Genomic DNA, 27,411 nt, shown 5'->3' on the forward strand with positions numbered 1-27,411 from the left:
TAAACTTCAAAATCCTGCATAAACTAACTAATAGCAGCCATAGGCCAGACAGAAATGGGGGCACATAATTAAAAGTTAAATTATATACATGTTGAGAACAAATATTATCTATAATAAACCAGACTAATCGTCTGTCATGCATCTGTGTACTAGAGTCGAGGAGAAGCCCCGCCCCCTTCTGCCTCTGATGGTGCATACAGACGGTCATATCTGTCAGACGAACTACGAACGTTAAACATCAAACGATTTGACCAACGATTTCATGAACTACGAACTACAAACGATTTTGACAGTATTAAAATGAATGAAAATCGACCAAATCTGACTGCAAACCCATCAGATGTGAGATATCATTATCTGACAAACGGGAACGCGCATCGTTCATCGTTGCAGGGACACATGTAAGATTTTCTTTACGATATGAACGATTGAACGATTTGTAAAATCGTTATTGTACAAATCTGAAGGAAAATCTGACTGTGTGTATGCACCATTAGTGGCTGCTGAAGACGACATGCAGTGCATCCCCCCTCTGCTCACAAGCACTGAAGCAATGTAAACAGAGCAGACAGTGCACATCAGTGACATACGGTGAGGTCAATGGCTGGGCAGGCACACATGGAGACGGGTCTGAGTGCTGGGAGCCTGTCTCACTCCTTACTCACTGTAACTCTCCCTCACTACACTAAACTTCAGTGTCCATTAATACTCCTACCTGCATTACTGTGTCTTCGCTTTCTGCTGCTGACTCCAATCTCTAAACACTGCTTTGCATTTCCTGGTCACATGACACATACAAGGTGTCCATCAGTGCTCAAGGCACGGCTCCCATATGCCTCTATTAGCTCTCTTTCTGTGCAGCTTACTGCCCGTGGTGTGGCCCCACCCCCATCTCTGCAAGGAGTGTCTGACTATACAGAAGAGAGGCTGAGCTGTTGTTGCCTCATCTCTAGTCTCCCTACAGTCCCAGGGCGCTCCACAGAGCGGGTGAGTGTTAATTATAAAAATGATTACAATAAACAAAGAAGATGTTTATAAGTTATAAATATCTTCTTTGTATTATTCTAATCATTTTTATATCAAATCTCAGGAGTATGACAGGGGAGGCTATGCCTATCCTGGCTGCACGTCCCTGGTGCACGTCTTCACCGCATTTCTCAGTGCCCACTGAACGCAAGCTTCCCATTTTCGCCCACCTACCTCTTCACATGGCATGGGTTTCTCCATGTCCTGGCCACGAATATTGACAGGTTTGTACACCACACCCGGGTCATTGTTGCACACATGCATGTACGCACATAGCAACTCTAATGCTGAAGTCAGTAGTTATATGGAGCAAAGGGTATCCGGTCAGAAGGTCGACAGCAACCATATCAATATGGTTCAAACCAGGGGCTGGCCGGCAACTTTTAGCCTGGTGGGCAAATGCATGCAGGCGGCCCTGGCAGAGGAGTAGCGTGTAGCCAGGGTGCCCGAAGAACGTGCGTGCTACGGCGCCGCCCCCCCTCAAGTGTTTCAGGGAGGAGGTGGGTCCATATGGGATTAATGTAAGGTAAAAATAAAGATTAGGGGCAGCCCCCTGTCGTAGTGCCCCCGTGTGCCACAGGAGAGAACACCCTTATGCAGGCCTCCAGTAGTGCCCCCAGTAGTGATAACCCCCTATTCAGTGCCCCTTGTGCCCCCAGTAGTAAGCCCCTTATATAGTGCCCCCAATAGTGGTACCCCCTATGCAGTGCCCTTATATAGTGCCCCCAGTAGCAGTCCACCCCCCATGCAGTGCCCCCAACAGTGTTAACCCTTATGCAATGCCCCTTAAATAGTGGCCCCAGTTGTAGTCTCCCCCCTATGCAGTACCCCCAGTATTGCCCTTTATATAGTGTTCCATCACCTAAAGCTGCTGTTATAGGTGTAGTCATTATTTTAAGCTCCAGCTGTAACTTGGGGCCTGATTCCGAGATTTATGCAAATACAATTGCAACTGCAAAGTCTCACGGTCCACAATAGTGAAAATATGCTAATGTCTTCCTAGCTTCTCCAAGCATAGGGACGCCTACTGCTGCCTTCTCATATCCATCCGACAACGTGCATCAGCGTAAGCATTGGGAACATCGATGCAGATTGGGCAGCCACTTAGCTTCTGAGTGAAGTCTGATCTGTCTCAAACACAGCGACTCTCCTGACACGCTGGTAGCTCTTATGCTGCAATGGAGATCGCAAATGCTAAAGTATGCATGCCCATGAAACAGCGTTTAAATGGTCCTGACACGCCTGTGCTTCCTTAACTACCCCCAAACACTGACTACCTGTCACTCACTTTGCAAGTGAATCCTCTGTGCGAGTGTAATAACAATTCAATCTCTGCACTTATGCAGTACAGCTTTTTTGCATGTGCAATGGCTAGAAATTGCTCAATCTGCGTAACTATCAGCATTGGATCAGTCCCTTGGTTTTCAATGGAAAATTCTGTCACCTGAGAATTGTTAAGGTGAAAAAAAATCTACCCCTAAATAAGTCACAGAAACAGGGTGATATACATCAGTCTAGTTCCAGTGCTTTTCCCAGCTACAGTTTAACTGAGGACCTGATTCAGCAAGGATCGCAATTGCAAAGCTGCATGCAGACAGCTTTGCATTGCGATCCTTGCTATTATGCAAATGCAGCAGGAAGTGTATGGCACCCCCTGCTGCATTTGCGATCCCAGCACTGCGATGGAGGTCGCGATTGTGGATGGTGACAGGCTCTGGCCAACTGAGTAAGCCTCAGCTTACTCAGGCTGGCCGGCTTGCGAGTCCAGGACACTGCATTGATCAACGCAGATTCTGGACTGGCCACTCACAGAAAACCAGGTGGACACGATCCCGTTTCCGGGAACGCCGGCTGACCCTGCCCCTGCACCACCCTTTAAATACCTCTGCCTGTCAATCAATTAGGCATTCAAGGGTCTGTGTGCGACTACGCAGGATCCATTCTGCACACTCGCAGAATGATTGAGGTGGAATATATTTTCCTATACCTAGCAGTCTCTCTGTGATTACAGATGTGTCCAGATACACCTCAAGTAGCATCAAATAACTCTGTTTGACGCACCACAGACTTTGCGACTTAGCCATGCCATGCTACTTTTTCTTACAATATACGTCTTCATGTGCCATACTAACCCTAAGTACTTAGGGACTGATTAAGAGATAGTTGGTAATGCAGCCGCGGTAGCAGCCACTCTCTCAATAGCGCTTGCGGGAAAATGCAAATGCTAATCTCAACCTTCCCTTTGTGCTCCACTGTGCAATGAAGTGTATGAGCATTGAGATACCCAGTGTCAGGCTGCGTGGTCTGTGCATTTGCGATGGAGTTTGGAAACAATCCAACACCAATGCAACATCGGTCGCACCATTAACATTTGCGCTAGGTACCCTGCTCAAATCCAACTGATCATGGCCTCTGAAGCAATGGATTTGTGATTAGGAACACAGCAGTGTGACACTCCCATAACACACCCATGAAATGGCCCCTTTTTACGATCACTTTAATCCACCTCCCATTCTCCGCCCTGATATGCCCATGGATCGCAACCCCTTCCCTCAACATCACTCAACTGCGAAAATATTGCCACTGTGTCCATTTCTAAATCAGGACCTTAGTCTACTTTTAGAGACTTAGGGGCTGATTCAGAGATGGACGCAGGAGTGATCGGTTCTGCGTCTTCAGCCGCAGCAGATCTGAGAAAATATGTTAATGCAGCAGGTGGTGTCTATTGTAAAAAGACGCCAACTGTCGGCTTCTCAGATCCGCTGTGTCCGAAGATGCAGCATCGGATCACCATCGCGACCATCGGCCGGACCATTGAACATCTGCGCAACCCTAAGATTGCTCAGAATGTCCAGCTACAGAGGCCAGCAGTCTCTGGTTTTGGCACGCCACAGAAACGGAGACGACGACGCGGTTTTCTGAAACGCACCCCTATCCCTTCTCCAAACGGCTGCAGCCTGTCAATCAGGCTGTGGCTCCTCCCCCCCTCTGCGACCGGAGCCGCAGTAGCTTCATGGCACATGTGCACTGTGGCTCCTGTGCATGTATTGTCCTGAAAACACCAGTTAATAGCAACCGAATTGGCAAACGACAGAGGTCCTACAGTGACAAATAGTGTACTAGAGGCCTGACTGATACAGAGATTTACGCTAATGCCACCACTGCTGCAAATTTGTACACAGTGGCTGTGCAGAAATATGTAAATGTCACAGCCGCCGTAATTTGTATTGAGACGCCAATGACAGCTTTGCAAATCCATGCGACTATGTACAAAGACACAGCATCTATTGCATATCAGTTTGTTATCGGAGTTGTGAGTAACCCTATGGTTATTCAGAGTGGCGCAGAAAATGAAATACCGGTGCCATTTATAGTACATACGGGATCACAGTCACAGGCTGAAACATGCCCTGAAAACGGTCACGACACACCTGCGTTTGAGTCGCCACCACAAACGGTCCCTGCCTGTCAAATACTATTCGAATAAATTCTCACGGTGAGTGACAACGGAAACTTGACACATGCGCAGTGCGACTCAGATGCATGTGCAAATCAGTGATAATTGCGCATCTGTGTAAATATTGGCATTGCATTCATTTTATAATCCGGCCCACTGTACAGTAATTATGATGGTTTCAGAACGATTTTTTTGAATAACGTCGTTTTACCAGTTTTCTCTGTGAATGTACTGTAGTGATTAATGATTTCTCACTACCGATTGCGGATAATGTAAAATTGATTAAATTGATATGCTAGACCGCTTTATGTAAGCTTTACTTCAAGATTGCTTGGATCGCTGAGACCTTCATACCATGTGCAGAATGGGTCCTGCGTTCTTGCACGCAGATCCCCCAAGCAGCAGCATGCTGCGGCGTTTGGGAGGTGGAGTGAGGGCATGCCTGGGCGCCGTTCCCAGAAACAGAGGCGACATGTTTTCACGGAGGGACAAGATCAGGGTCTGCGATGGCGGACGCAGATTCCTGGTCCCTTGCATGCCAAGACACTGGCCAGGCTGCGGGAAGCTTCAGCTCCCGGAGCCTGTCCAGAGGAGCAACCATCGGTCGCGATCGTGATCCCAGCCTGCAACGTCGGTCGCAGTGCTGGGATCGCAAATGCAGCAAGGAGATGTCTGACACCTCCTTTTGCATTTGCATGTGAGATGGACAGATTTGCACAGCCGCTTGTTTTCGGCTGTGTAAATCCATCCATCTCTGAATCAGGCCATTATGTAACCAAGCTGCAGGCAGATACTACACTCTTATGGGCTGATTAAGGGCCTGATTCAGACCCACTCGCGAGCGGCTGTCCGCTCGCAAGTGGGTCGATGGTGTGCACTGAGCATGCGCACGACGGAGGGAGCTCCGTCGTGCGCATGCGCGAGACGCGACGAGCGAAGGACTTTCCTTCGCTCGTTGTGTCTGATCAAAGGGGGCGTGCTGTCGATGTTGATTGACAGCACGCCCCCTTTGGTGGGCGTGCCGGGGGCGTGCCTCCCAGACGGGGCGTTCCCAAGGGAACGCCTACCGTCAGAAGCCGGCCCACTGACATCACTAGTGATGTCAGTGGGAGTGATTTTGGCTCTGATAGAGCCAAAATCACTCCGGGCCTTGCGGTTGAGAAACTCAACCGCAGGCTCCGGCTCGCAGTGGCGATGGTCGCGATGGTCAAGACCATCGCGACCATCAACCTGCACGCTCGTATAGGCTGTGGGTGGTGACCCACAGCTATACGAGCGTCCAGGAGGACGCTCCATTTTTATGGAGGACGGCCCTCATTCAGAGCGAGCGCTCTGCTCAGAGCGTCCGGCTCTGAATGAGGGCCTAAATCCAGTGTGCGGTTGTGTGCAGTTCTTGCAAGTAACATATTGCAGTAATAAGTGATGTTACTGACCTCTAACATACCATGGAGTGTCATTTTGGAATTAGCCTTTGATTGAGTTGCTCCCTTAAACTGATTTGTATGGGATCGCTCCCATTTCAGCTGACGGCGCATAGCCATGGGCGTTCCTAGGAGGTGATTGGGAGGCACTCTGAAGTGAATGCAAGAATAGCTGTCTCATGCTCGTGTTATGGGAGTGCCATGGGCATGTCAGTGAGCACAGCAGTGTTCTCAAATGCAGAGCCGCAACCACAGAGGCCATGTATAGAGAGAGTTCAGAAGCAGACACTGCACCAGCCATAGGGCGTCTTAAGTGTCAATGGTGATCACGATGTTATGCTGAGGATGTAGTGTTTGAGTCCACTGATGGATTTGTACTGTCCACGGACAGTGAAAGTAGGCATCTCAGGGCTAGCAGTGTCTGACGCACATGAGAAGGAAAAGGCTGAAACTAGCATTAGCACATTACCGCTGCTGCGACTACACAAACATTTGCAACTTTGAATCAGGCCCCATATGTCTGTGAGCCTTCATTAAATCAACTTTGTGACCCAATGGTGATAGATACATCTATCCAGTTTAAAACAAATGGTTTCTGACAAATAAGATGAACCTGTGGGCCTGATTCAGAGCCGGACGCTCTTTCAGAGTGCTCACTCTGAATCAGGTCGGCCTTTTTTGCTTGAGAGCTGGCCTCCTGGCCGCTTGCTAAGCTGTGGGTGACTATCCACAGCTTTTGCGAGCGGCCAGGTGATGGTCGCGAAGGTCGCGAAACATCGGACTTGCGACGAGACCCTTGTGGTAGGGTCTCGTCCATCGCAAGCCCCAGTGAGCTTCCGGCTCTACTGAGGCCGCCCCCAAACGGCAGGCATTCCTTCGGGAACGCCTCCATTTGGCCAGCCACACCCGCTGTCCGCCTCCAAAACGGGGCGAGCTGTCAATCACAATCGACAGCCACCCCGTCTTGGTGCGAGATCCGTAGCGACGGAGCGCCGTCGCTTGCCGGGTCTCGCGCATGCACACGCCGGAGCCGGCTCCGGCGTGTGCATGCGCAGTGGGGGACCATCCACCCACTTGCGAGCTCTGTGCGCTCGCGAGCGGGTCTGAATCAGGCCCTGTGTCTTTTCCATCATTTTTAAAAGTCCATACAGTAATAATGTACTTCTAATGGGATGGTTTTAATTACTTTGGCTGCACAACTTTTCACTGAAGTATTAACACCCGTGCATTGGATCAGTTTATAGCACATAGTATTTTTAGTACAGCCAGCAGCTGATCATATTTTATTCTGTTAATTTTCTATTTATGAGTCCCAGGAGAGTGCTAAAACACCTGAAATGGCATGGCATTACAGCTAAACCAGTGGCAGTATGTTCATGAATTGGAATGTAAACAGTGACCGCAGCACTTCCTCTTTAACATTTACTGCATCACATGGGCATGAAAACCTCACAATCCTTATAGATGTTCTTACTCTTTGTAAATCAACCAAACAATCAATGTTCAGAACACTAAGTTTACAGGGTCACATTCTGAAGGCATTCTAAATGTTACTTTCAGCAAAGGCAAACTTCGTATATTATTACAACTATAACACAAAATTAGGTCATAGGGCCCTATTTATCACAATCAGCATTAAAAACATGGATGTGATGAAATAATTTTGCTTAAATTCGCAACATAAAAAATTATTATTTTCACACTCATTTAGTAATATGCTCTAGTCGGGACACAGGACCTCATTTAGAGTGGGTCGAAGCGGCCGCACGGTCGTACGCCACCGATGTTCGCTATACTGCGCATGCGTAAAGTTCGCAATGCGCGTGCGCAAACTAGCCGCTACGATCAGAAATTTGTCTCTCCTTGAACACAGCCAGGTCGGTAGTTTGAGTGACAGATGGAGGCGTTTGTGGGTGGTAACAGGGGAAGGTGCTTGAAAACGGGGGAGTGGAGATCCGAACGCAGGCGTGCCTCATTATGCGAACGGCGTTTTATGGGAGTGCATACGGATTATGGGAGTGCATAATTAACAAAGTAGCGTCATGGCACATGTGACATGGGAGGTTTTTACACTGACATGATCGTAGAGCTTAAGAGAGGGTATGGTCAACCTTAAGCTCTACGACCAGTTCCGATGGTCTCGATTAATCCTTATATGCCCGGAGATGACGTGCAATGCGTACGAGACGGGGGCGTATTTTTTTGTCTTCCGACCGCTTCCTCCCCTTGGTCGGCCAACTACCGATCTGAACTTAGGGACGCGACTTGCGAGGGAATCATTTGCATATACGGCCCCTTTTCGCGTACGACCGTGCGGCCGCTTCGACCGACTCTGAATGAGGTCCACAGGCTCTAATAAGAGCTCATCCTGGCTAAGAGCTGCAAGCAGAGGTACCGGTATCACTTTGCTTCCTTGTTCTGGAATATTGTGGATACTGCGCTGGCGAAGTCATCGCTCAGCACATAGGGGGGAAATCAGAGAGAGATGCTATAGGCTAACTCTATCTTTGCATCATACATGCCTACTGTCCCGGGAATCGCGGGAGGCTCCCGATTTTTCGGGTAACCCCCCGCGATCCCGGAAGGGCAGGCATATCTCCCGCATCCCGCCCACTTCCTAGTGAAGTGGGCAGGATGGGGAGATTTTAGCTGAAATTATCGGGCCCGTCGGGAAGGGGCGGGGCTAAATTAGGCAAATCGCGTCATTTAGCCCCGCCCCCTCCTCACGGACCCGCGAATCACGGGGGGGTTCTGTAAAGGGGGCGGGGCCTAATGTCGTCTATCGTCTGGCCCCACCCCCTGAAGAGGAGAGCAGCAGGTCCCCCTCCTGCTGCTCCCGGAAAGCTGCTCAGCAAAGTAGGTAAGTATGCTTTGCATCCCTTAGCTTGGTGAATCCATTTGAAATGCGAATTGTAGTAAATAGGGGCCCATATGAGCTGAAGATTACTATGTGCGATTTCAGCTCAATATTCTAATTTTGGGTAAGTAATATTGTATAATTACTTTCTATCAGTGCTACGTACTATTTATTGGCTTTTATATTCTTCATCATTAGCTAGGATTGGCTTTTATATTCTTCTAGGTTTGTAAACCACATAGTATATGGTTTATTTAAAAAAAAAATAAGTTATGATTCATGTTTTTTTCTATTTTTACTAAAACACGACATTAGTTCATGTAGAGCTGTATGTACAGTATGCCTAACTTCAAATTGCTAGATGCACTTTTTCATACTGCACATGTACACTTATAGAGGTGTAACAGGAGAGGGAAGGGGCAGCTTGGATTATTAATTACATTGTATGTAGGGGACAAACTGCCACATACACTGAAGTGCCAAACGCAAGGAATAGCAGTATGTGAAGGTAATGGTAGGTGGCATCACCGCACTGTGACGTCTTAGCTAGAGGGATTCCTAAACGATACTAGGCATCTATCCCATGACTTTTGGGCAGCCTCTTAGTAAGTGTATATCTTGCAGCTATCTTCCCCCCACCCCCCCCACACACACACACAGACTGCTAAAAGGTTTTTGCTAATAATCATCAGCATAGGCTTTACCTCTAAAATACATAAAAATTAGAGAGAAAGGTCAAACTACTGTAACATTAGCTGGGAAAATGAAAGCATGGGATCTCCCCAAATTGTCTCTGTCAGCACAAGGGTTCGCCAGGCAATGTTACAGAATACAACTATATTTTATAGGGAACCTGGCTGTTATTTTAACCATTGCTGTTATATTTTATAACAATTTGCAATTGTTATGTTTTATATATTATATATGGTCACATTGTCACATTCGTATTGCCTCTTAATACAGAGACAGACAGAGATTTTTAGCTTTTTTTTGGTCATAAACAAAGAGGGTAATTCAGCGTGATGGTGGAACGGTTAGGTGAGGGTACTTCATGGACAGTAAAATCGCAAATTTTTCCCTGCATTCCATAGTGGTGAACAGCACAATTAGCAAGTTATGGCTACTGCATTAAACCCACTGTAATGTGGGCAGCCGAATGTCAGGGCAGCACAACTTTAAATTGGGGCGAAAATAATTGCAAAACACAATCTGATGGAAAGCAACAGAACATATTTGTCTTTGGAAGCCCTTTGCTATCCTGGAGGCCTCATCTGGATGATTCCAGATGGAAAGTACAATAGACAGAGATTTTCCTAACAGTGACATCTTGTTTTTTCTATCAGCTGCTTCATATTTACAGTTGTGTATCTTACTGTATGAATAGACACACAGAAGACAGCTCGTAAATGCCACATCTCTGCTCTGCGATGAGTTCTCCAGAAAGTGGTCCAGCCCGCGGGAATATAGTAGTAAAGTTAAGGGAAATGCTTTTGCTATTAAGAATGTGAACGAATGTGTGTTAAGAAAATTCAATGAATATATATTAGTTAATATACTGCACAATTACTTTCAAGTTTTTATCTCACAGTTTCTATTATTGTACTCTTGTTTTTCCTATAATAGTGCAGTAAAACAAAAATTGTTGTATATGTGTCCAAATAGTTGTATTAAGAAAACAGTTGTATTTTTACAATCAGACAAACCCTTCAGGTTTTAATGATGAATAATGTTTTCTAAAGCTGGGTACTTGAAATAAAAGATCCAGCAGCTTCTGAGGGACTTGGTGTAAAGAAATTCCAATAGTACAGAAAACATTATACAGTAGCGCTTTCATCTATCTTCAGGCACCATTGTTATATTTGCCAAAAATAAAGATCTAATGCAAATATAAATGTGTAGATTATTCAATAAAAGTGCATATTCAAAAAAGCGAACATTCATTCCATATAATATAGTATTTTTGCAAATTGTTTGTGCTGGTCGATGTTTTTTCCACTGCGCATGTGTCGCGATGGATTTAAGATGGCGGTCGTAGTGTAGATTTGGAAGCAGAATAATTAACAGGTAGGTATTTGTGGAATCGAACGGGGATATGGTGAGTATGTAAAATTTATAAATCCGCAATACTAATTAAGGAGATTGACTTAATTAATTTCTACAGTGTTTAATTTTCTTGCTGTAAACAAAATATTTATTTACTTCATAATTTAGTAGCTCCATGATATTCTAAGTTTCATTCAAATACATGAAGAAATCAAATACTGTAGCTTAATTGGCAACAATGGTAACGCCACAGACAATTAAGCAGTGATCATTAGAGCACAAAGATACAAAATGTAAGAATATATTACTATACAATTCGGTCCAAAGTCTCAATTTCAAGTTTGTGCTTAATTGTTCTAAATGCCTACCACACTATACCCTGTATAGTAAATCATATCTATGCCTCCTCTGGTCAGACACAGATCAACAAGGTCACTGGCCAAGACATGCAAATGATAGCTAAACTTAAGGTGTGTACACACTAGACAATTTGCTCCATGAGCGATAACATCTAGTGTGTCCCCGGCAGGGGTGTGCTCAATGTCGTTGGCGCTGGTAAATGACTCCTGACAGGAACCAGCAGCTACGTGACAGGCGGCACTGGTAGCTGAACTATGGAGGCAGAGAGTGGCGCTGCAGATCAGCCCCTGAAAGGAAGTTCTGAGGTGTCCATATAGTGAACAGACGACCTGCGCTACTGAGGTGACTTCTCCTGGCTGGAGAGCGATTAGTCAGGAGAGGGGCTTGGCTGCCATTGGAGCTGCCAACCTGAGAGAGGTGCTGAGCTGCAGCTACACCGTACGGGGTGACAGTGAGTTCAGCAGATTAGGAGATAATTCCTGTCAGATGAATAACACAGCAGTTAGTGAATTATATTCTCCTCACCTTCCTCTACTTGGAGCTTATATAAGAACTCAGCCAGTATATAAGGACGACAGGAAAGCAAGCTACAAGTTGAGTCTCCCATATCCAAAATGCTGGGAACCAGGGCTGTTTTGGATAACGGAATATTCCGTGTTTTGGAATAATTGCATACCATGATAAGCTATCTTGGGAATGGGACCCAAATCTATACACAGAATGTATTTATGTTTTATATACACCGTATACACACAGCCTGCAGGTGATTTTATACAATATTTTCAATGATTTTGTGCATCAAACAAAGTTTGTGTACATACATGAAATTCATTCATTTATGTTTCATACACACCTTATACACTCACCCTGAAGATGATGCTATACAATACCTTAAACAAAGTTTGTGTACATTGAACCATCAAAAAGCAAAGGTGTCACTATCTCAGTCACGCTAACAAAAATCTGTATTTCAGAAAATTTGGATATGGGAGACTCAACCTGTACTAACAAACCCGGGTTTGCAGCATTAGATTGTTCATTGTCTATTGTCTCTTAGCCCTCAGCTGAATGTCAGCAGCATCCTCTCACTTACTGCTGACAGGCTACTTCCATTTTACCTCTGCTAAGTGACCGTAGTTATTGTGCTCACTAGTGACAACTATATATACACCGCCTACACCCACTGCCATAGATACTGTTCCCCATTTATAAGACTGCCGATGTGAGTTAGCCATTTGGAATATTCATGAAAAGGGAAAATTCATAAATCTATCTGCACCGACAAAAGAGGACTGGATTCAAGAGCATACACTCACTTTAAAAAGGACATAGTATAATAGTTACCGTATTCTTTTAATCTCTAGTGTTGTAATAGTGTGATAGGATTTGTTTACTATTAGGTTATAACAGGGTGATAAAGTCAGGGGTCATAATCGCCGATGATTACAGCAATGCCAGGAGCATCCTGGGGATGCTTCGGGGAACTGTAAGGGCAGAGATGTGACTGAAGCTTCCTAAGGACACTTCAGGTAGCACTGCTGCATAGATTCCGGCTGCAGGGTGCCATTCTAGCCAAATGAGGCTAGCAGAAAAAAGCTCTGAGGGCCAGACAAAATGATTCCAGGGGCCTTATACGCCCCCCCCCCGGGCCTGAGGTTCCCCATCCCTGTTATAGATCCTTGTTGGAGACAAGTAATTCTTTGTGCATGTATTTTTTATGTGAAACGTTAACTATATTTAATCCTACAGTAAGAGCAAATAAAACGTTCCTGTTCAATAACATATCATTTTCTCCAAGTGTGTTTTATCAGAAACAATTGTTACTAATTGTAATTGATTGTTGGTGAGTGACAGTTATTGCTGGGGAGTGTTACACAGCGAGACTAAAGGTGGGTACACACTGCAAAGATATATCGGAAGAAAGAGTGATATGCAGATATATCTGTAGATGATGGTCGTTCATATACACTGAACGACAATCATCTTCCAGGCAGCCGTGGATCTGCTTTCTACAGATATATCTGTCCATCAGCTGTGCAGCACAGACGACGGGATATGTCTGTGAACGACATCGTTCACAGACATATTGCTGGTACACACTGGTTGACGGGCACCAGATATGTTGGCCGATCAATTGATCGGCCAATATATCCGTCAGTGTGTACCCAGCTTAAGCCACTCCGAAAGGATTTGCGTACCAACTTTTTATTTGCATCTTATACCCCTTTCACATTGCAAATGCCGGGTCACGCCCAGGATTTGTACACACGTCCATCCTGGGTGCGACCCGCCTGAGACCTCTTTCAGACCGGCGGCCGACCCGGCAATCATACCGGGTCGATGACGTCACCGCCATCACTGCTGATGCGGCGCTTGGAGATACCATAATTTCTTGTTTTTTTCCAGTGTGCTTTTCCAAATTCAACTTATACTTGGACATATGTGCACCTTTTTATTTGCTTGGATTTACTGAATATTGGAATTCCCACTGTTATTGTTATTTAATGAGACCCATCTTTTTATTATGTATTATGTGAATAAACTCACCATTTTATTTACATCTGCCACTGTATAATTGCATATTTGCACTATAATCTTATTGCTGACATATATTTCTAACATCATATAGATTGTGCTATTTCCACACTGTATAATTGCATATTTGCACTATAATCTTATTGCTGACATATATTTCTAACATCATATAGATTGTGCTATTTCCACACTGTATAATTGCACATTTGCACTATAATCTTATTGCTGACATCTATGTGTAACATCATATAGATTGTGCTATTTCCACACTGTATAATTGCATATTTGCACTATAATCTTATTGCTGACATCTATGTGTAACATCATATAGATTGTGCTATTTCCACACTGTATAATTGCACATTTGCACTATAATCTTATTGCTGACATCTATGTGTAAAATCATATAGATTGTGCTATTTCCACACTGTATAATTGCACATTTGCACTATAATCTCATTGCTGACATCTATGTGTACCATCATATAGATTGCGATATTTCCACATTGTATAATTGCATATTTGCACTATAATCTTATTGCTGACATTTATGTGTAACATCATATAGATTGCGCTATTTCCACACTGTATAATTGCACATTTGCACTATAATCTCATTGCTGACATCTATGTGTAACATCATATAGATTGCGATATTTCCACATTGTATAATTGCATATTTGCACTATAATGTTATTGCTGACATACATTTCTAACATCATATAGATTGCGCTGTTTCCACACTGTATAATTGCACATTTGCACTATAATCTTATTGCTGACATCTATGTGTAACATCATATAGATTGCGATATTTCCACATTGTATAATTGCATATTTGCACTATAATGTTATTGCTGACATATATTTCTAACATCATATAGATTGTGCTATTTCCACACTGTATAATTGCATATTTGCACTATAATCTCATTGCTGACATCTATGTGTAACATCATATAGATTGTGCTATTTGCACACTGTATAATTGCACATTTGCACTATAATCTTATTGCTGACATCTATGTGTAACATCATATAGATTGCGCTATTTCCACACTGTATAATTGCACATTTGCACTATAATCTTATTGCTGACATCTATGTGTAACATCATATAGATTGCGCTATTTCCACACTGTTTTCGAGTTTTTATTTTCAGAGGAGACTGCAAGTCTTGTAGTTTAATGTGTCAAGATTGTCAAATTAATTATAATAGATTCAGGGAACCTTTTGTATTTTACACTATAACAAAGGAAGTGCTTCTCTGTTAAATTGCCCAAAATAATTTGACTGAAAAAAACTATATTTATGATTTAGAACGGCATACAGGATCTTTCAAACAATACATTATGAATTCCAGACAGTATTTCTGCCCTTCAGCTAAATTAGGCAAATTGATGATAATAAACTCTTCTAACAGTCCCAGGTTTAAAGATTGGTTGCTGGAAGTTTTTCTCCCTGAATATGTCCCTATTATTTTTGTGGTGGTAGTTAGAGGAAGGGGTGGGGGAGTGATAATGTAATCGCAACATTGTTTAGAAAGTTATAATTTAGTATTCTTTTTCTTTTCTGTGTTTTATCTTTTATTTCTTGTTATAAGTCCTACAATTATTATTTTTGTTCTTATTTTACCCTCCTACGTTTTCTTTACTGGGCTGTGTGTGCGTTTGACCCTTCTGGGGGTGGTGGTTTTACATTTTATCACTATATATTTAACATTGATAATTGAGATTTGAACCATGGGTATATGGTAAATGGATTTTGAAAGTAGTTTTGAGTCTATGGGATTTGAGTGTGTGGGAACTTTGGGCATGAATTATAAAATCATAAAAACATCACAGCCAGAGATCTCCTATGCAACAAATCTGTGTTGGTACTTCACATTTAAGATGGTATGTTTATAGTTTTAGTGGCTATATAGAATGTACTTTATTGTATACAGTACTTCTGTGGTTTGAGTAGTGATTATGGCCAGTATTTATTAATGTTATAGATTTTACTCTGGGCAATAGTGCATCTCAAGACATTTTATGTACATATTTTTGTGATAGTCTGGTGCTTTGTTTTTAAATTATTATACATCTGTAATGCATTTTTTCTTTCTATTGACACTCCATTTTACATACTAATATTATATAGCTGATGCACTGTTGGTTGCAGAATTTCCGTACACATCTTGTTGCAAAATATGGATTTGCTATTCAGCATCAATAAAACACAAAAAAGTCCTCTAACACGGGTTGGGTATGAGATGCCGGCGTTCGGGATGCCGCTGGTCAGAATACCAACAGCGGCATCCCGACAGCTGTAGGTAAGTATAGTACGACTAACGCTAACCTGTACCCTAACCATAACCCTTCCTACCCGGTGCCTATATCTAACCTCCCCTCTCCGAACCCTAACTCTAACTCTCCGTCCCCGATGCCTAAACCCAACCTCCCTTCAGTGCCTAAACCTAACCTCCCCCTCCCCGCACCCTAAACCTAACCTCCCCCCTAGTGCCTAAACCTAACCTCCCCCTCCCCGCCCCCTAAACCTAACCTCCCCCCTAGTGCCTAAATCTAACCTCCCCCTCCCCGCACCCTAAACCTAACCCTCCCCCTTAGTGCCTAACCCTAACTGTCCCCCTAGTGCCTAACCCTAAACCTAAGCCTCCAATAACCCCCAATACTTACCTTCAGGATGCTGACGGACGGGATACTGGAGCCTGGATCCCATTGCTGTCGGGATTCCGGCGCAGGTTTTTAGACCGTCAGCACGCCGCATGCCGGGATACTGACTACATCCCCTCTAACACAGCTGAAGCAACTCTCCATCCTGTGTAGGGGAAAAAAAGATTTGCTAAAACATGCAGACAAATGTTTAAAATATTGTCAACTGTGCATCCACAGCCAATCACAGCCACTTGGCTAGGGCTGGATACCATCATCATCAGTGCGAACATGCCCTTACAGTACTTGACCTATATTAGCAAGCCCTTTCTCACTCCTGTACCAGCTCTCCGGCCTGGTATACGTGCCAGAGTCACGCAATTTCACTCTGCAAAAATGCATATGCAAGCATTTGGTTCCTGGGCATGCGCAGAGTGATATCACATATGGAGGTTAGATGTACCAAGCCTTGGAGAGAGAGAAAGTAACAACCAATCAGCTTCTAACTGTCATTTTTCAAAATCAGCCTGTGAAGTGACAGAAGCTGATTGGTTGGTATTTTATCTCTCTCCACTATTTCTCTCTCCAAGAGCCAAATGTAATAGGGTGAGAGGTTAAAAAATGTGAGAGTTTAGCAGTAAACTCGGCCAATGAAATAGAGTCCGAGTACATGCAAACTCGCATGTTTTTAGACTAAAAACTCAAATGATTCAAACTCTTATCTAGATGTTTTTCCATTTTGAAGATAAAAAGTGACCAATGTGATAGTGTTACTGCTAAACTCTCACATTTTCTAAACTCTCACCCTATTACATTTGGCCCCAAGGCTTAATACATGTCTCACACGATATGCTATGCAGACTAGTGTAGTGCTCACTGAGCATCTGACCCAGTGAGTCCATTTAGACCAACAATGGGGCTCAGTTGGGAATAAAGCCATTTGTTTAGCATAAAATATTCAAATGTGTACATCCCACAACATGTGCATGTCTATCTTCCACTTATCACTCCTTCTGCTTATATAGGCAGAATGGGCGAGGTAAGGGATGGGGAAACGCAAAGGCGTGTTTACGTAAATGCATAGTATTCTTATGTGGCTGCATATACATTTGTCAGGAGTCGTATCTATTGTGGCTGCTGATGTGTTGGTGCAGGTTGCGAACTGATGATGATGATCAGAATGGATCTTGCGATGTAAGATTTATCGTGAGTGGGCGGGGCCAATATGATGTGTTTTGCGTATAAATGTGTTGTCCCCACCCCCTCGCCTTTTTCCCACGATTTGCGCCATTAACCTCCCCATAGTGGCCACTTCATTAGGAAGTGGGCACTGGATCATACTTGCCTACTTTTTGCTTTTCAGGGAGATTGTGAAAGCAACAGCTATGAGAGCGGCGGTAACGTGGGCATGTACTGCTACATCTGTGAGGCGCGTCATAACACTGACTTACATCCAAATGTAAATGAGCCCCAAAGCAGTTAGTAAGATCTATTTTTTTTATGAAAACACACTGATACTTTTCACAAAATACATGTAGCCATAGGGATCATTGTGCCTTATAGCCAGTGCAGGGAAATGATACTAATGATCCAATTTGAATGTAAATATCTCTGTTTATTTTTATATAATAGCTTCATAATTGGGGGAAGGTGCAATCAGGGAGATTGTTTGTCTCTTCAGGGAGTCAGGGAGTGTGCTACTATTTCAGGGAGTCTCCCTGACAATGAGGGAGAGTTGGCAAGTATGCACTGGATGCAAGAAAAACACCTACTCTTCTGGGGGTGTGGGGGACTGCCTGCAAATTCGGGTGTCGCCCACAACTTTCGGGATAGTAGGCAAGTATGGTTATATACATTTCTACCATTGGGTGGTACATGGGGGCCCTTACGAGCTTTTGCTGTGGGGCCTTCAAATACTGAGTTACGCCCCCTAATATTAAAACAATGTTCCCAGCATCAGCGCTCACAGCTTAGGCTGGCACTGACATTACATAAGGGAAATTCACAGCATGTGGTCCCCATGCATCTTGGATGCAAATGTGCTCACACCCTGGGGGATGTTTATCAAATCTTGGTGCTATATTTAAGAAGTGGCGACCCTTATAAAGTACCAACCAATCAGCTTCTAACTGTCATTTTTGTAACACATCCTGTAAAATGACAAAAGCTGACTGGTTGCTACTTATTTCTCTCCAAGGTTTCATAAATCTCCCCACTGCATCATCCCCAGACGACCTGATGCAAAATTTTGGGCAAAGCAAATAAGGGAGCAAATTTGCACATTGGCAAAACCACGTTGCACTGCTGGGGTACAAATATAAAAATTGCAGCGAGATTTACAGTTAGGAAGAGCTGGTTGTAACTGAACTCTAACTTGCAGGGTAATAACAAAGCTGTCCAGTGTTTGTGGGCTACAGTACATGCAAATTGCTAGAGCTGGTATTATGCATGGGTGGTTAGTAAAAAAAGATATTTGGAGGGATAAAGCCTTATCATTGTTGGATGCTGCTAAAGTCAAAACTTACGCTTCTTATGGGGGACCTTTGGGTGCACACTCAAAATAGGTAATAAAATAGAAGATGCATAAGAGGTGGAATATTACTGTAATACACTTTACTGTAGCATTTCAATGTAGAGAAAAGTTGTTCTATGGCCATCACTAGGCAGGATTATAGGGGTATAACAGAAGTATGAGGAGCATTTTCTGCAGTGTACAGTATGTCAGTTTGGCCTTTCTTGTCATGGGATCATAAGGACATTAAACATGGATATGTACAGTATCATGAATTTGAGAGTAAGGAGCCATTTTTAAGCGTAAGAGTTGGTAGCAATATTTCAGCACACTCACACTTGAATTTTCACCAGTGCAGGTGGATCTGTGAGTTTTAAGGTGCCTACACACTTGGCGATATTTTACCCTATCTGGCCGATTCCGATGCATTGGAACGACAGATCGTGTAAAAAATGCCCAAATCGTGAGTCCCCACGATGCAATGTAAGTCCCCGCTGGTCGCACATCGTTTCATCATATCTGCCATGCTGTAGGGCAGATCTGCCAATTTGGGACACAAATGCACTGGGGAAAGTCTGGATACACAATAGATTGTTTGTAAATAGGACACTTTAAACACCAAATCATGTGCAGAGCTGCCGGGGAGGAGTTTCACGGGAAATCGTACACGATGTCGGATCGTGTGCAGATCGCCAAGTGTGTAGGCAGCTTCTGGGTGTATTTTCTAGGAGAAACTGTATTTCCAAAAGTGGTCAACTTTTAAAAAAAATAGGACTTGTTTAGATATTTTCCCTATTATCAGTGGTAGGAAGGATATGGGGTCATTATTTGTTCAAAAATAAAAGTTTTCACACTGATAAATTGGTTTTTGTCTTTGGAATTAGTAATGTAATTGCTTCATCTGTGACACTGAATCATTTATTAATATTCTGCTTGTACAATGCAGGTGAAAAAGCAATTATATTAGAACAACATATTGTGGCTAGGCAGAATGGAATTGCTGATTCCTTGTCCTCATTGCAGTTTGATCATTGCTGGTGCAATGGAGGCGGAATGATTTGCAGTGTGTGGCCTTGGAAATTTATGACGTATCAAGCAAACAATCAGCTTCTGTCCTATATCTAACACAGACTATGAAATGACAGAAGCTGATTGGTTGTTAAGGACAACTTCTCCATTTTATCTCTCAAAGTTTTGGTACATCTCCCCCTATAAATGAAGGCCAGTTTAAATGTGATCTTCATAAGATCCTTCAATTTGAGTAATGTGAGGTTGGAGGTATGTGTTGATGGAACCTTCAGTGAAGAGGCAAACGGTTATCTAAAATGTGTTTTTTTTTTATCAGATGTGGGGCAAAATGACTGTCATACCTTTGGCAACATTGTATGCTGCTAAGGTTTTAGCAAGGAACTATTTCCAGTTGGTAGACTTTTTATGAGGTACACTAGACTTTTTTACTTTGCACTTTAGCCCTTTTTCAAGAGCATTTAGGCAAGTTATACCTCTTTTCCACCAAAATCCCTGGTCCAACCTGGGTTTTCAGACATGGTTCCAACCCATGTCAGACCCAGGTCAGACACCATTTACACAGCACCATCGATCTGGGTTATTCTCAGGTTAGCCCCGTTCACACTGAACCTGGGTCTGCCCTGCTAAACTTGTGAGGTCATAAAAAGTGGGAGGTGACTGCTCCACAACCACCAATCAGCTAATTTTAGGCATGACCCAGGTCGGATAACCTTGGTTGCGCTGTTTACACTGCACCATTACCCAGGTCCATCCTGGTTCTGACCCTGGTAGCTACCTGGGTTGGATTATTTTTCAGAGACCCTTTACACTGAGCTGCGACCCGGGTAGACCCAGCAAAAACCCAGGTTTTTGTTCTGGTGTAAATGGGGTGTTCGTGGGCAGACGCATTGTAAAGGGGGCTTATAATGTGATCATATATTTAACTATCTACATTTCAAATGCTGTTAGAGCTAATAAAGTATTACCTTTCCATTCTTCCAAGTTCTTGGTTGACACATTGCTGGTCCATTATTTACTAATACATGTATATGATTCTCTTTGCCTAGAAATTGGAGCATAGATAGAAGGGTGTCTATTAAATCAAGTCATTAGACCTCGTTTGATTGAGCTTTAGATGTTATATGGTAATGTTTGTTTTTGCGTGTTATTTTCATGTTTAATTAACTAGAGTACAGGCTCTCAAACTTGGTCCCTAGGACCCCAAACAGTGCATGTTTTCCAGGTCTCCTCACAGAATCACAAGTGAAATAATTAGCTCCACCTGTGGATCTTTAAAATTGTCAGTGAGTAATGACTACACCTGTGCACCTGCTGGGTGACCTGGAAAATGTGACTTGTGTGGGGTCCGAGGACCGAGTTTAAGAACCACTGATCTAGGTGATGGGACATTGCTGTATTTATTAGTTACATCTGGTTTAACCCTAGGAGAAGTGGAAGATCATTGTCCTGGGGATTAGAAGAATGATGTGACTTTCAGTGCTACCTAAATTCAGTGATTGTAAGTTGGTGGGATCTCCACACATTTTTTACACATGTTCAGGGTAACGACATAGGATGTTAGCTGATGCAGAATTTTGTGAAAAATACGGTATATAAGGATGAATGTCCTAATTTTATATCAGTGTGATCAGAAATTGTTAAAGTTGATGCTAGCAATATGTGGACAGTATTTAACAGTATTCAAGTGAATATAGTGATGTGTGTGTGTGTGTGTGTATGTATGTGTGTGTGTGTGTGTATATTTTAATAAGGAGGTGGTTGTAGCTCAAGTTAGATTTCAATATGATTCATTTTGAGATTGGTGAAGTTTGGAGCAGGGGCGATTGAGGGAGCCTGTGTGCAAATGGTTTCTGTGGACACAATAGTATTTGCTATCTTTTGTGCATGCAGCATATTTTCCCTTGGAAACATAGCACCTGCACTGAAGATAGCAAAGAATCTGAGGGGCCTATTCATCAACACTAAAATAACGTTTTTAAGGACATTTTCCTTAAATACCACAGATATCTCCTTGCTAAGTTCCCCTGCGTTCATTTCCACACTCCCCATACATTAGTATGGGGATGTGGAAATTGTGGTATTCATCAAATTCCGAAAATTATAAATTTTCGGAATTTGATGCACTTACTATTCGCCACTGTGAGGTGGCGAATAGCAGAATCCACTTAACTGTATCAGCGTGTGCAGGTCCCCCGACGAGTCCCTCCGGCGCTCTGCTCCGTCCTCAGGCTCCGGAGGCTGGTCTGTCATGTGTGCTCCCCAGCAGAGCACAAGAAAGTTTAGAAAAAGAAAAAAAATTTTATTTTTTTTTCTAATCTGTCATGTGGTCTGCTGGGAAACCACATGACAGACCAGCAGGACGGAGCCGGAGGCTGCTGCGCGGACAGGTAAGTCGAGGGGGGGGAAGGTGAGCGGAGGGGGGAGGGGGTGGTGGGGGATCGGGGGGGGTACGAAACTTAACGCATCTGTAGGCAGTGCTGCGCATGCGCTGGTTTTACAGATGTAACAGCGCATGCGCAGCACTGTTTCCAGATGCGATAAGGTAGTGTAGGCAGGGAAAAGTATCTATTTCTCGAAAAGCTGTCATCGCAAAAATGACAGCTTTTCGGAATAGATACTTATGGAGAGGTGGAATGATGAATTCCACCTATAATTAGCTAGAACTCCATGAGAGTTCTAAAGCTAATTATCTCCAGAGAATTTTAATGTTTAATGAATAGGCCCCTGAGTCTTGCCAAATGCTTATCTTCTGTGCTGATACCATATTTCTGAAGACATCACTGGAGAGTATAGCCCCCACTTGATTTAATAGTCCAAGGTCACCGTACACCCTGCACCCATTATAGATACGCCATTGGTTTGAAGCTTACTTATATATGTGGAACAGTATGAAGATTTTTCAGTTCAAATTTAAGGGTTCAAATCTCTTGATAATTGCTATTGTACACTGAGTGACCAAATTATTATGACCACCAGGCGATTTTATGCAAAGTAGCTATTCCGCATCTAATGCTGATGTTGGATGTTGGAATCTGTATAAGAATGGAAAAGTGAAGGTATGCAGAGACTAACGAAGTTCGTTTAATAATGGGTAAACGTAAGCGATCTGACGGACTTTGAATGCGGAATGATTGTTGGCGCTCGCAGCAGCTGTGAAAGCATTAGTAAAACGATTGCACTGGTGCATTGTTTGAGTTCAGCAATTATTACAGTGTACACAGAGTGGACCAGCAGACAAAAAACTGAGCACAAGGACTGTGGTGGTCGTAAATGTCCACTGGATGAGCAGAACGGAGAGTGGGCAGACTTGTTCAGTCCCACAGACAGCAACAGTGCATTAAATTATGGGTAATTTTTTCAGGGACCAAAACAGATGGCCTCTCAATGACCAGTACGCAGCACATTACCTCGGATGGACTACAGAAGCAGAAGGCCTGTCTGTACACACCATTGCTATCTGCTGCACACATACCTCCAGTTTGTTTACGTGCACAGGAATTGGACAGTAAATTATTTGAAATCGGTCATGTTGTCTGAAGATTCATATTTTCAGTTATACCATGCAAATGGTAGGGTGAGGATATAAAGACAACATCACAAATGCACATCCTTCTTGCATTTCCACAAGTCTTTAGGCTGGCGGAGGCAATGTTATGGTATGAAGCATGTTTCTCTAGGAGTGTCTGGGGCCTTTGATTTGTGTGGACAGTTTAGAAGCCATCCCTAGAAGATTTCAAGCCATATTAAGGGCATAAGTTGGCCACAGTGTATTCTTATCAGGTTTAAATGTTATTGTTTAGCATATTGGAAGCTGGAATTTAGTATCTAAGGGCAGAGGGTCCCAGGGAAGTTGATATTATAAGGAAGACACTTATACACCCTCTGGGCTGGTGAAGTGGGTGTGAGAGATGGCTGGTATGGCTATTATTTTAATTTGGGCATTGAAAGAGTGGAGCTATCTATGCTGGTAAGAGGGGAGAGCACGCCTGGTGCACTGACTCCAATTGAGAGTTCAACTGCACCTCTAGTGGGGCATTCACACCTTTGATAATTGCCATATAAGTTTGCAGAACAATTTGCTGGGAAGTGCTGAGCGTGGAGGTGATAGACTTGCACTTTATTCATTTTCCTTTCATACATTGATTTCCATGGATTTTAAAGTAATGTTACAATATCAATTCTACAAGATTGATATGAATAACATGTCTAATTCCCTGTAGCTAGGGGACACTGAAATTGAGTTACCCATTCTTTAATAGGCTTATGCTTACAATCTTTTCTAAGTGCTATTTATTTTTATTAATGATAACATTTAAACAGCACATGATCTATTAGCACTAATCATTTCTACAGTTTATTGAGGGCATTGCTATGAGGTTTCCATTTAATAGCAACCATAGGTTTGTTTAACTATACTTGTTTATTTATAATTAATGTCAGGTGTTCGTGGATATTTATCAAAATGGGATGATTGTATTTTTCTGTTACATACAATGCTGTTTTCATTGCAATTCAATATATATATATATATATATATATATATATACACACAGTGCCTTGCAAAAGTATTAACCCCCCTTGGCTTTTTATATTTTTTTGTTACATTACAACCTGTAATTTAAATTTTTTTTCATCTGAATTTTATGTGGTGGATCTGCACAAAATAGTCTAATTTGGTGAAGTGAAATGAGAAAAATATATAGAAAAAAGAATCTTTATAAATAAAATTCTGAAAATTGGCATGTGCATATGTAATCACCCCCTTTGCTATGAAGCCCCTCTAACGTTCTGGTGCAACCAATTACCTTCAGAAGTCACATAATTAGAGAAATGAAAACCACCTGTGTGAAATCTAAGTGTCACATGATCTGTCAGTATAAACACACCTTTTCTGAAAGGCCCCAGAGGCTGCAACACCACTAAGCAAGAGGCATCACACCATGAACACCAAGGAGCTCTCCAAATAAGTCATGGACAAAGTTGTTGAGAAGTACAATTCTGGGTTGGGTTATAAAAAAATATCCAAATCTTTGATGATCCCCCGGAGCACCATCAAATCCATCATCATCAAATGGAAAGAACATGGTACCACAACGTACCTGCCAAGAGAGGGCCACCCACCAAAACTCATAGACCGGGCAAGGAGGGCATTAATCAGAGAGGCAGCACAGAGACCAAAGGTAACCCTGAAGGAGCTGCAGAGTTCCACAGCAGAGACTGGTGTATCTGTGCATGTGACCACAATAAGCCGTACACTCCATAGAGCTGAGCTTTATGGAAGAGTGGCCAGAAAAAAGCCATTACTAAAAAATAAGAAGATACGATTTGAGTTTGCCAAAAGGCATGTGGGCGACTCCCCAAATGTATGGAGGAAGGTGCTCTGGTCAGAAGAGACTAAAATTTTACTTTTCGGCCACCAAGGAAAACGCTATGTCTGGCACAAACCCAACACATCCCATCACCCCAAGAACACCATCCCCACAGTGAAACAAGGTGGTAGCAGCATCATGCTGTGGGGATGTTTTTCAGCAGCAGGGACTGGGAAACTGATTTGAGTCGAGGGAAAGATGGATGGTGCTAAATACATATTATTGAGAATATTTCTCATATAGTATGTTCTAACATTCGCAACTTAATTTGCCTCTTAGTCTTGCCGACATATTTAATCCCACATCAATTACACTCAATTAGATAAATAAATGTGGTTTGACAATTCATAAAACTCTTAATATTAAAACTATTCGTTCCAGGCAAGTCACTAAAAGACTTTTTGTCCCTGCTGCAGAATTGGCAAACTTTACAGTGATTACACTGGAAGAACCCTTTTATAACTAAATTCACATTATTCAGTACAGTAGGGGGGAGAGAACTCGGAGCTAAAATGTTCTTCAAGGGTCCAGCCTTTCTGAAATTAACCTGGGGAGCAGTAGGTACAACTTTGCCAAGTACAGGATCCAATGATAACAGATTCCAATGTTTAGTAAGAACCCTCTTAATTTCCTTTTCTTTTTTATTGAAAGTGGTGTAAAAAGGAACAAAACAATCACTAGTTCCAAAAAGATTTGTCATATCTTTATATCCCAACAGCTGCTGCCTGGGGAGCTCTATTTGCACTTTCTCACAACCATCCCTACTGAAGAGTCTAGCAATTTCCCTACTTGCACCTTAACCCCATTTTGAAGTTGTTGTATATAAAAAAAAAGATATATGGGATCTTTAGTATAATTTCCCTGCATTGGTTATAAAGCACAATGGGCCTGATTCAGCAAGGATCGCAATTGCAAAGCTACATGCAGACAACTTTGGAATTGCTATCCTTGCAATAATGCAAATGCAGGAGGAGGTGTATGACACCCTCTACTGCATTTGCGATCCCAGTACTGCGACGAAGGATGGCGCCGGGCGGTCGGCTGGCTAGCTGAGTAAGCTTCAGCTTGCTCAGGCTGGCCGGCTTGCGAGCCCAGCAGACTGCATCTGTCCACGCAGTCCCTGGACTGGCCACTCCCGGAAAACGGGGCAGAAACGTCCTGTTTCCAGGAATGCCGACTGCCCCAGCACCGCCCCTTAAATGCCTCTACCTGTCAATCAGGCAGAGGCATTCAAGGGCTTGCGTGCGTCTTAGCAGGACCAATTCTGCACACACATCACAGAATAGGTCCTGCGCACAGGCAGATCATAGGTCCTGCGTGCACTGTTGAATCAGACCCAATGATCTTTATAGCTACATGCATTTTCTGAAAAGTATCAGTGTGTTTTAATCAACATGTAGATCTTATTAACTGCTTTGGGGCTCATTTATATTTGAATGTATATCAATTTTATGGCATGCCTCTCAGATATAGCAGTACACATCCACTTTACCGCCATGCTCATAGGTGTTACTTTCACAATCTCCCTGAAAAGCTTTTTCAAAGTAGGCAACTATGTTCCAAACTCCTGTTCTTGTTATCCAATAATGATGACTTAATTGGTCCTAATTATATGTGATGTAACCCATAGCAAACATACAGATATTGGCTTTCACAGTTTGACTACACAGTGCTGACATCTGGTTGCCATGGGTGCAGCATATTATTTCTCGTGTGGTATTAATTGAGCCCCAATCTGTAGAGCAAAACTTTATTTTCTGAAAGCTTACATTATTCACAAAATGGTCACTACTAAGTATTACGTTCTTTAAAATCTAAACTTCCACTTATTCCCGTCAATTTCACATAATTCTGATTTATTTAGTAAAGGAGTTGGATGTTGACGTAGGTCATTCAGAGATGGAAGATATTTGTTTATAGCAACAAAAACATTGGGGAAATCTTTGATAAACGAGCAGGAAGAGTAAGGTTCACATGGCCATTGAACTTGAGCTTGTTTGTTGGATTTATCATGGCCTCTTAGGAGCTCACTGCATTACACTGTACTCGAGAATTGTCAGAAATTAGAAATGTGTTTTATATTTTGTGCACTAATTAACGTGCTTAGTTGCGCCTTCCAGGCTTCAGTATGAAAGGCTGCCTGGACAG

At 43.0% G+C, this 27,411-nt stretch overlaps 1 protein-coding gene across 2 annotated transcripts in view; it reads left to right on the top strand.

Moving 5' to 3' along the window:
• The window catches only part of UST (uronyl 2-sulfotransferase), a 459,504-nt gene that overhangs the window by 125,337 nt on the left and 306,756 nt on the right, over positions 1-27,411 (top strand). The window lies entirely within an intron of this gene.

Source organism: Taudactylus pleione, unplaced genomic scaffold (genome assembly GCF_031769625.1).
Source record: "Taudactylus pleione unplaced genomic scaffold, aTauple2 ptg000006l, whole genome shotgun sequence".
In the NCBI taxonomy this organism is placed as follows: Eukaryota; Metazoa; Chordata; class Amphibia; order Anura; family Myobatrachidae; genus Taudactylus; species Taudactylus pleione.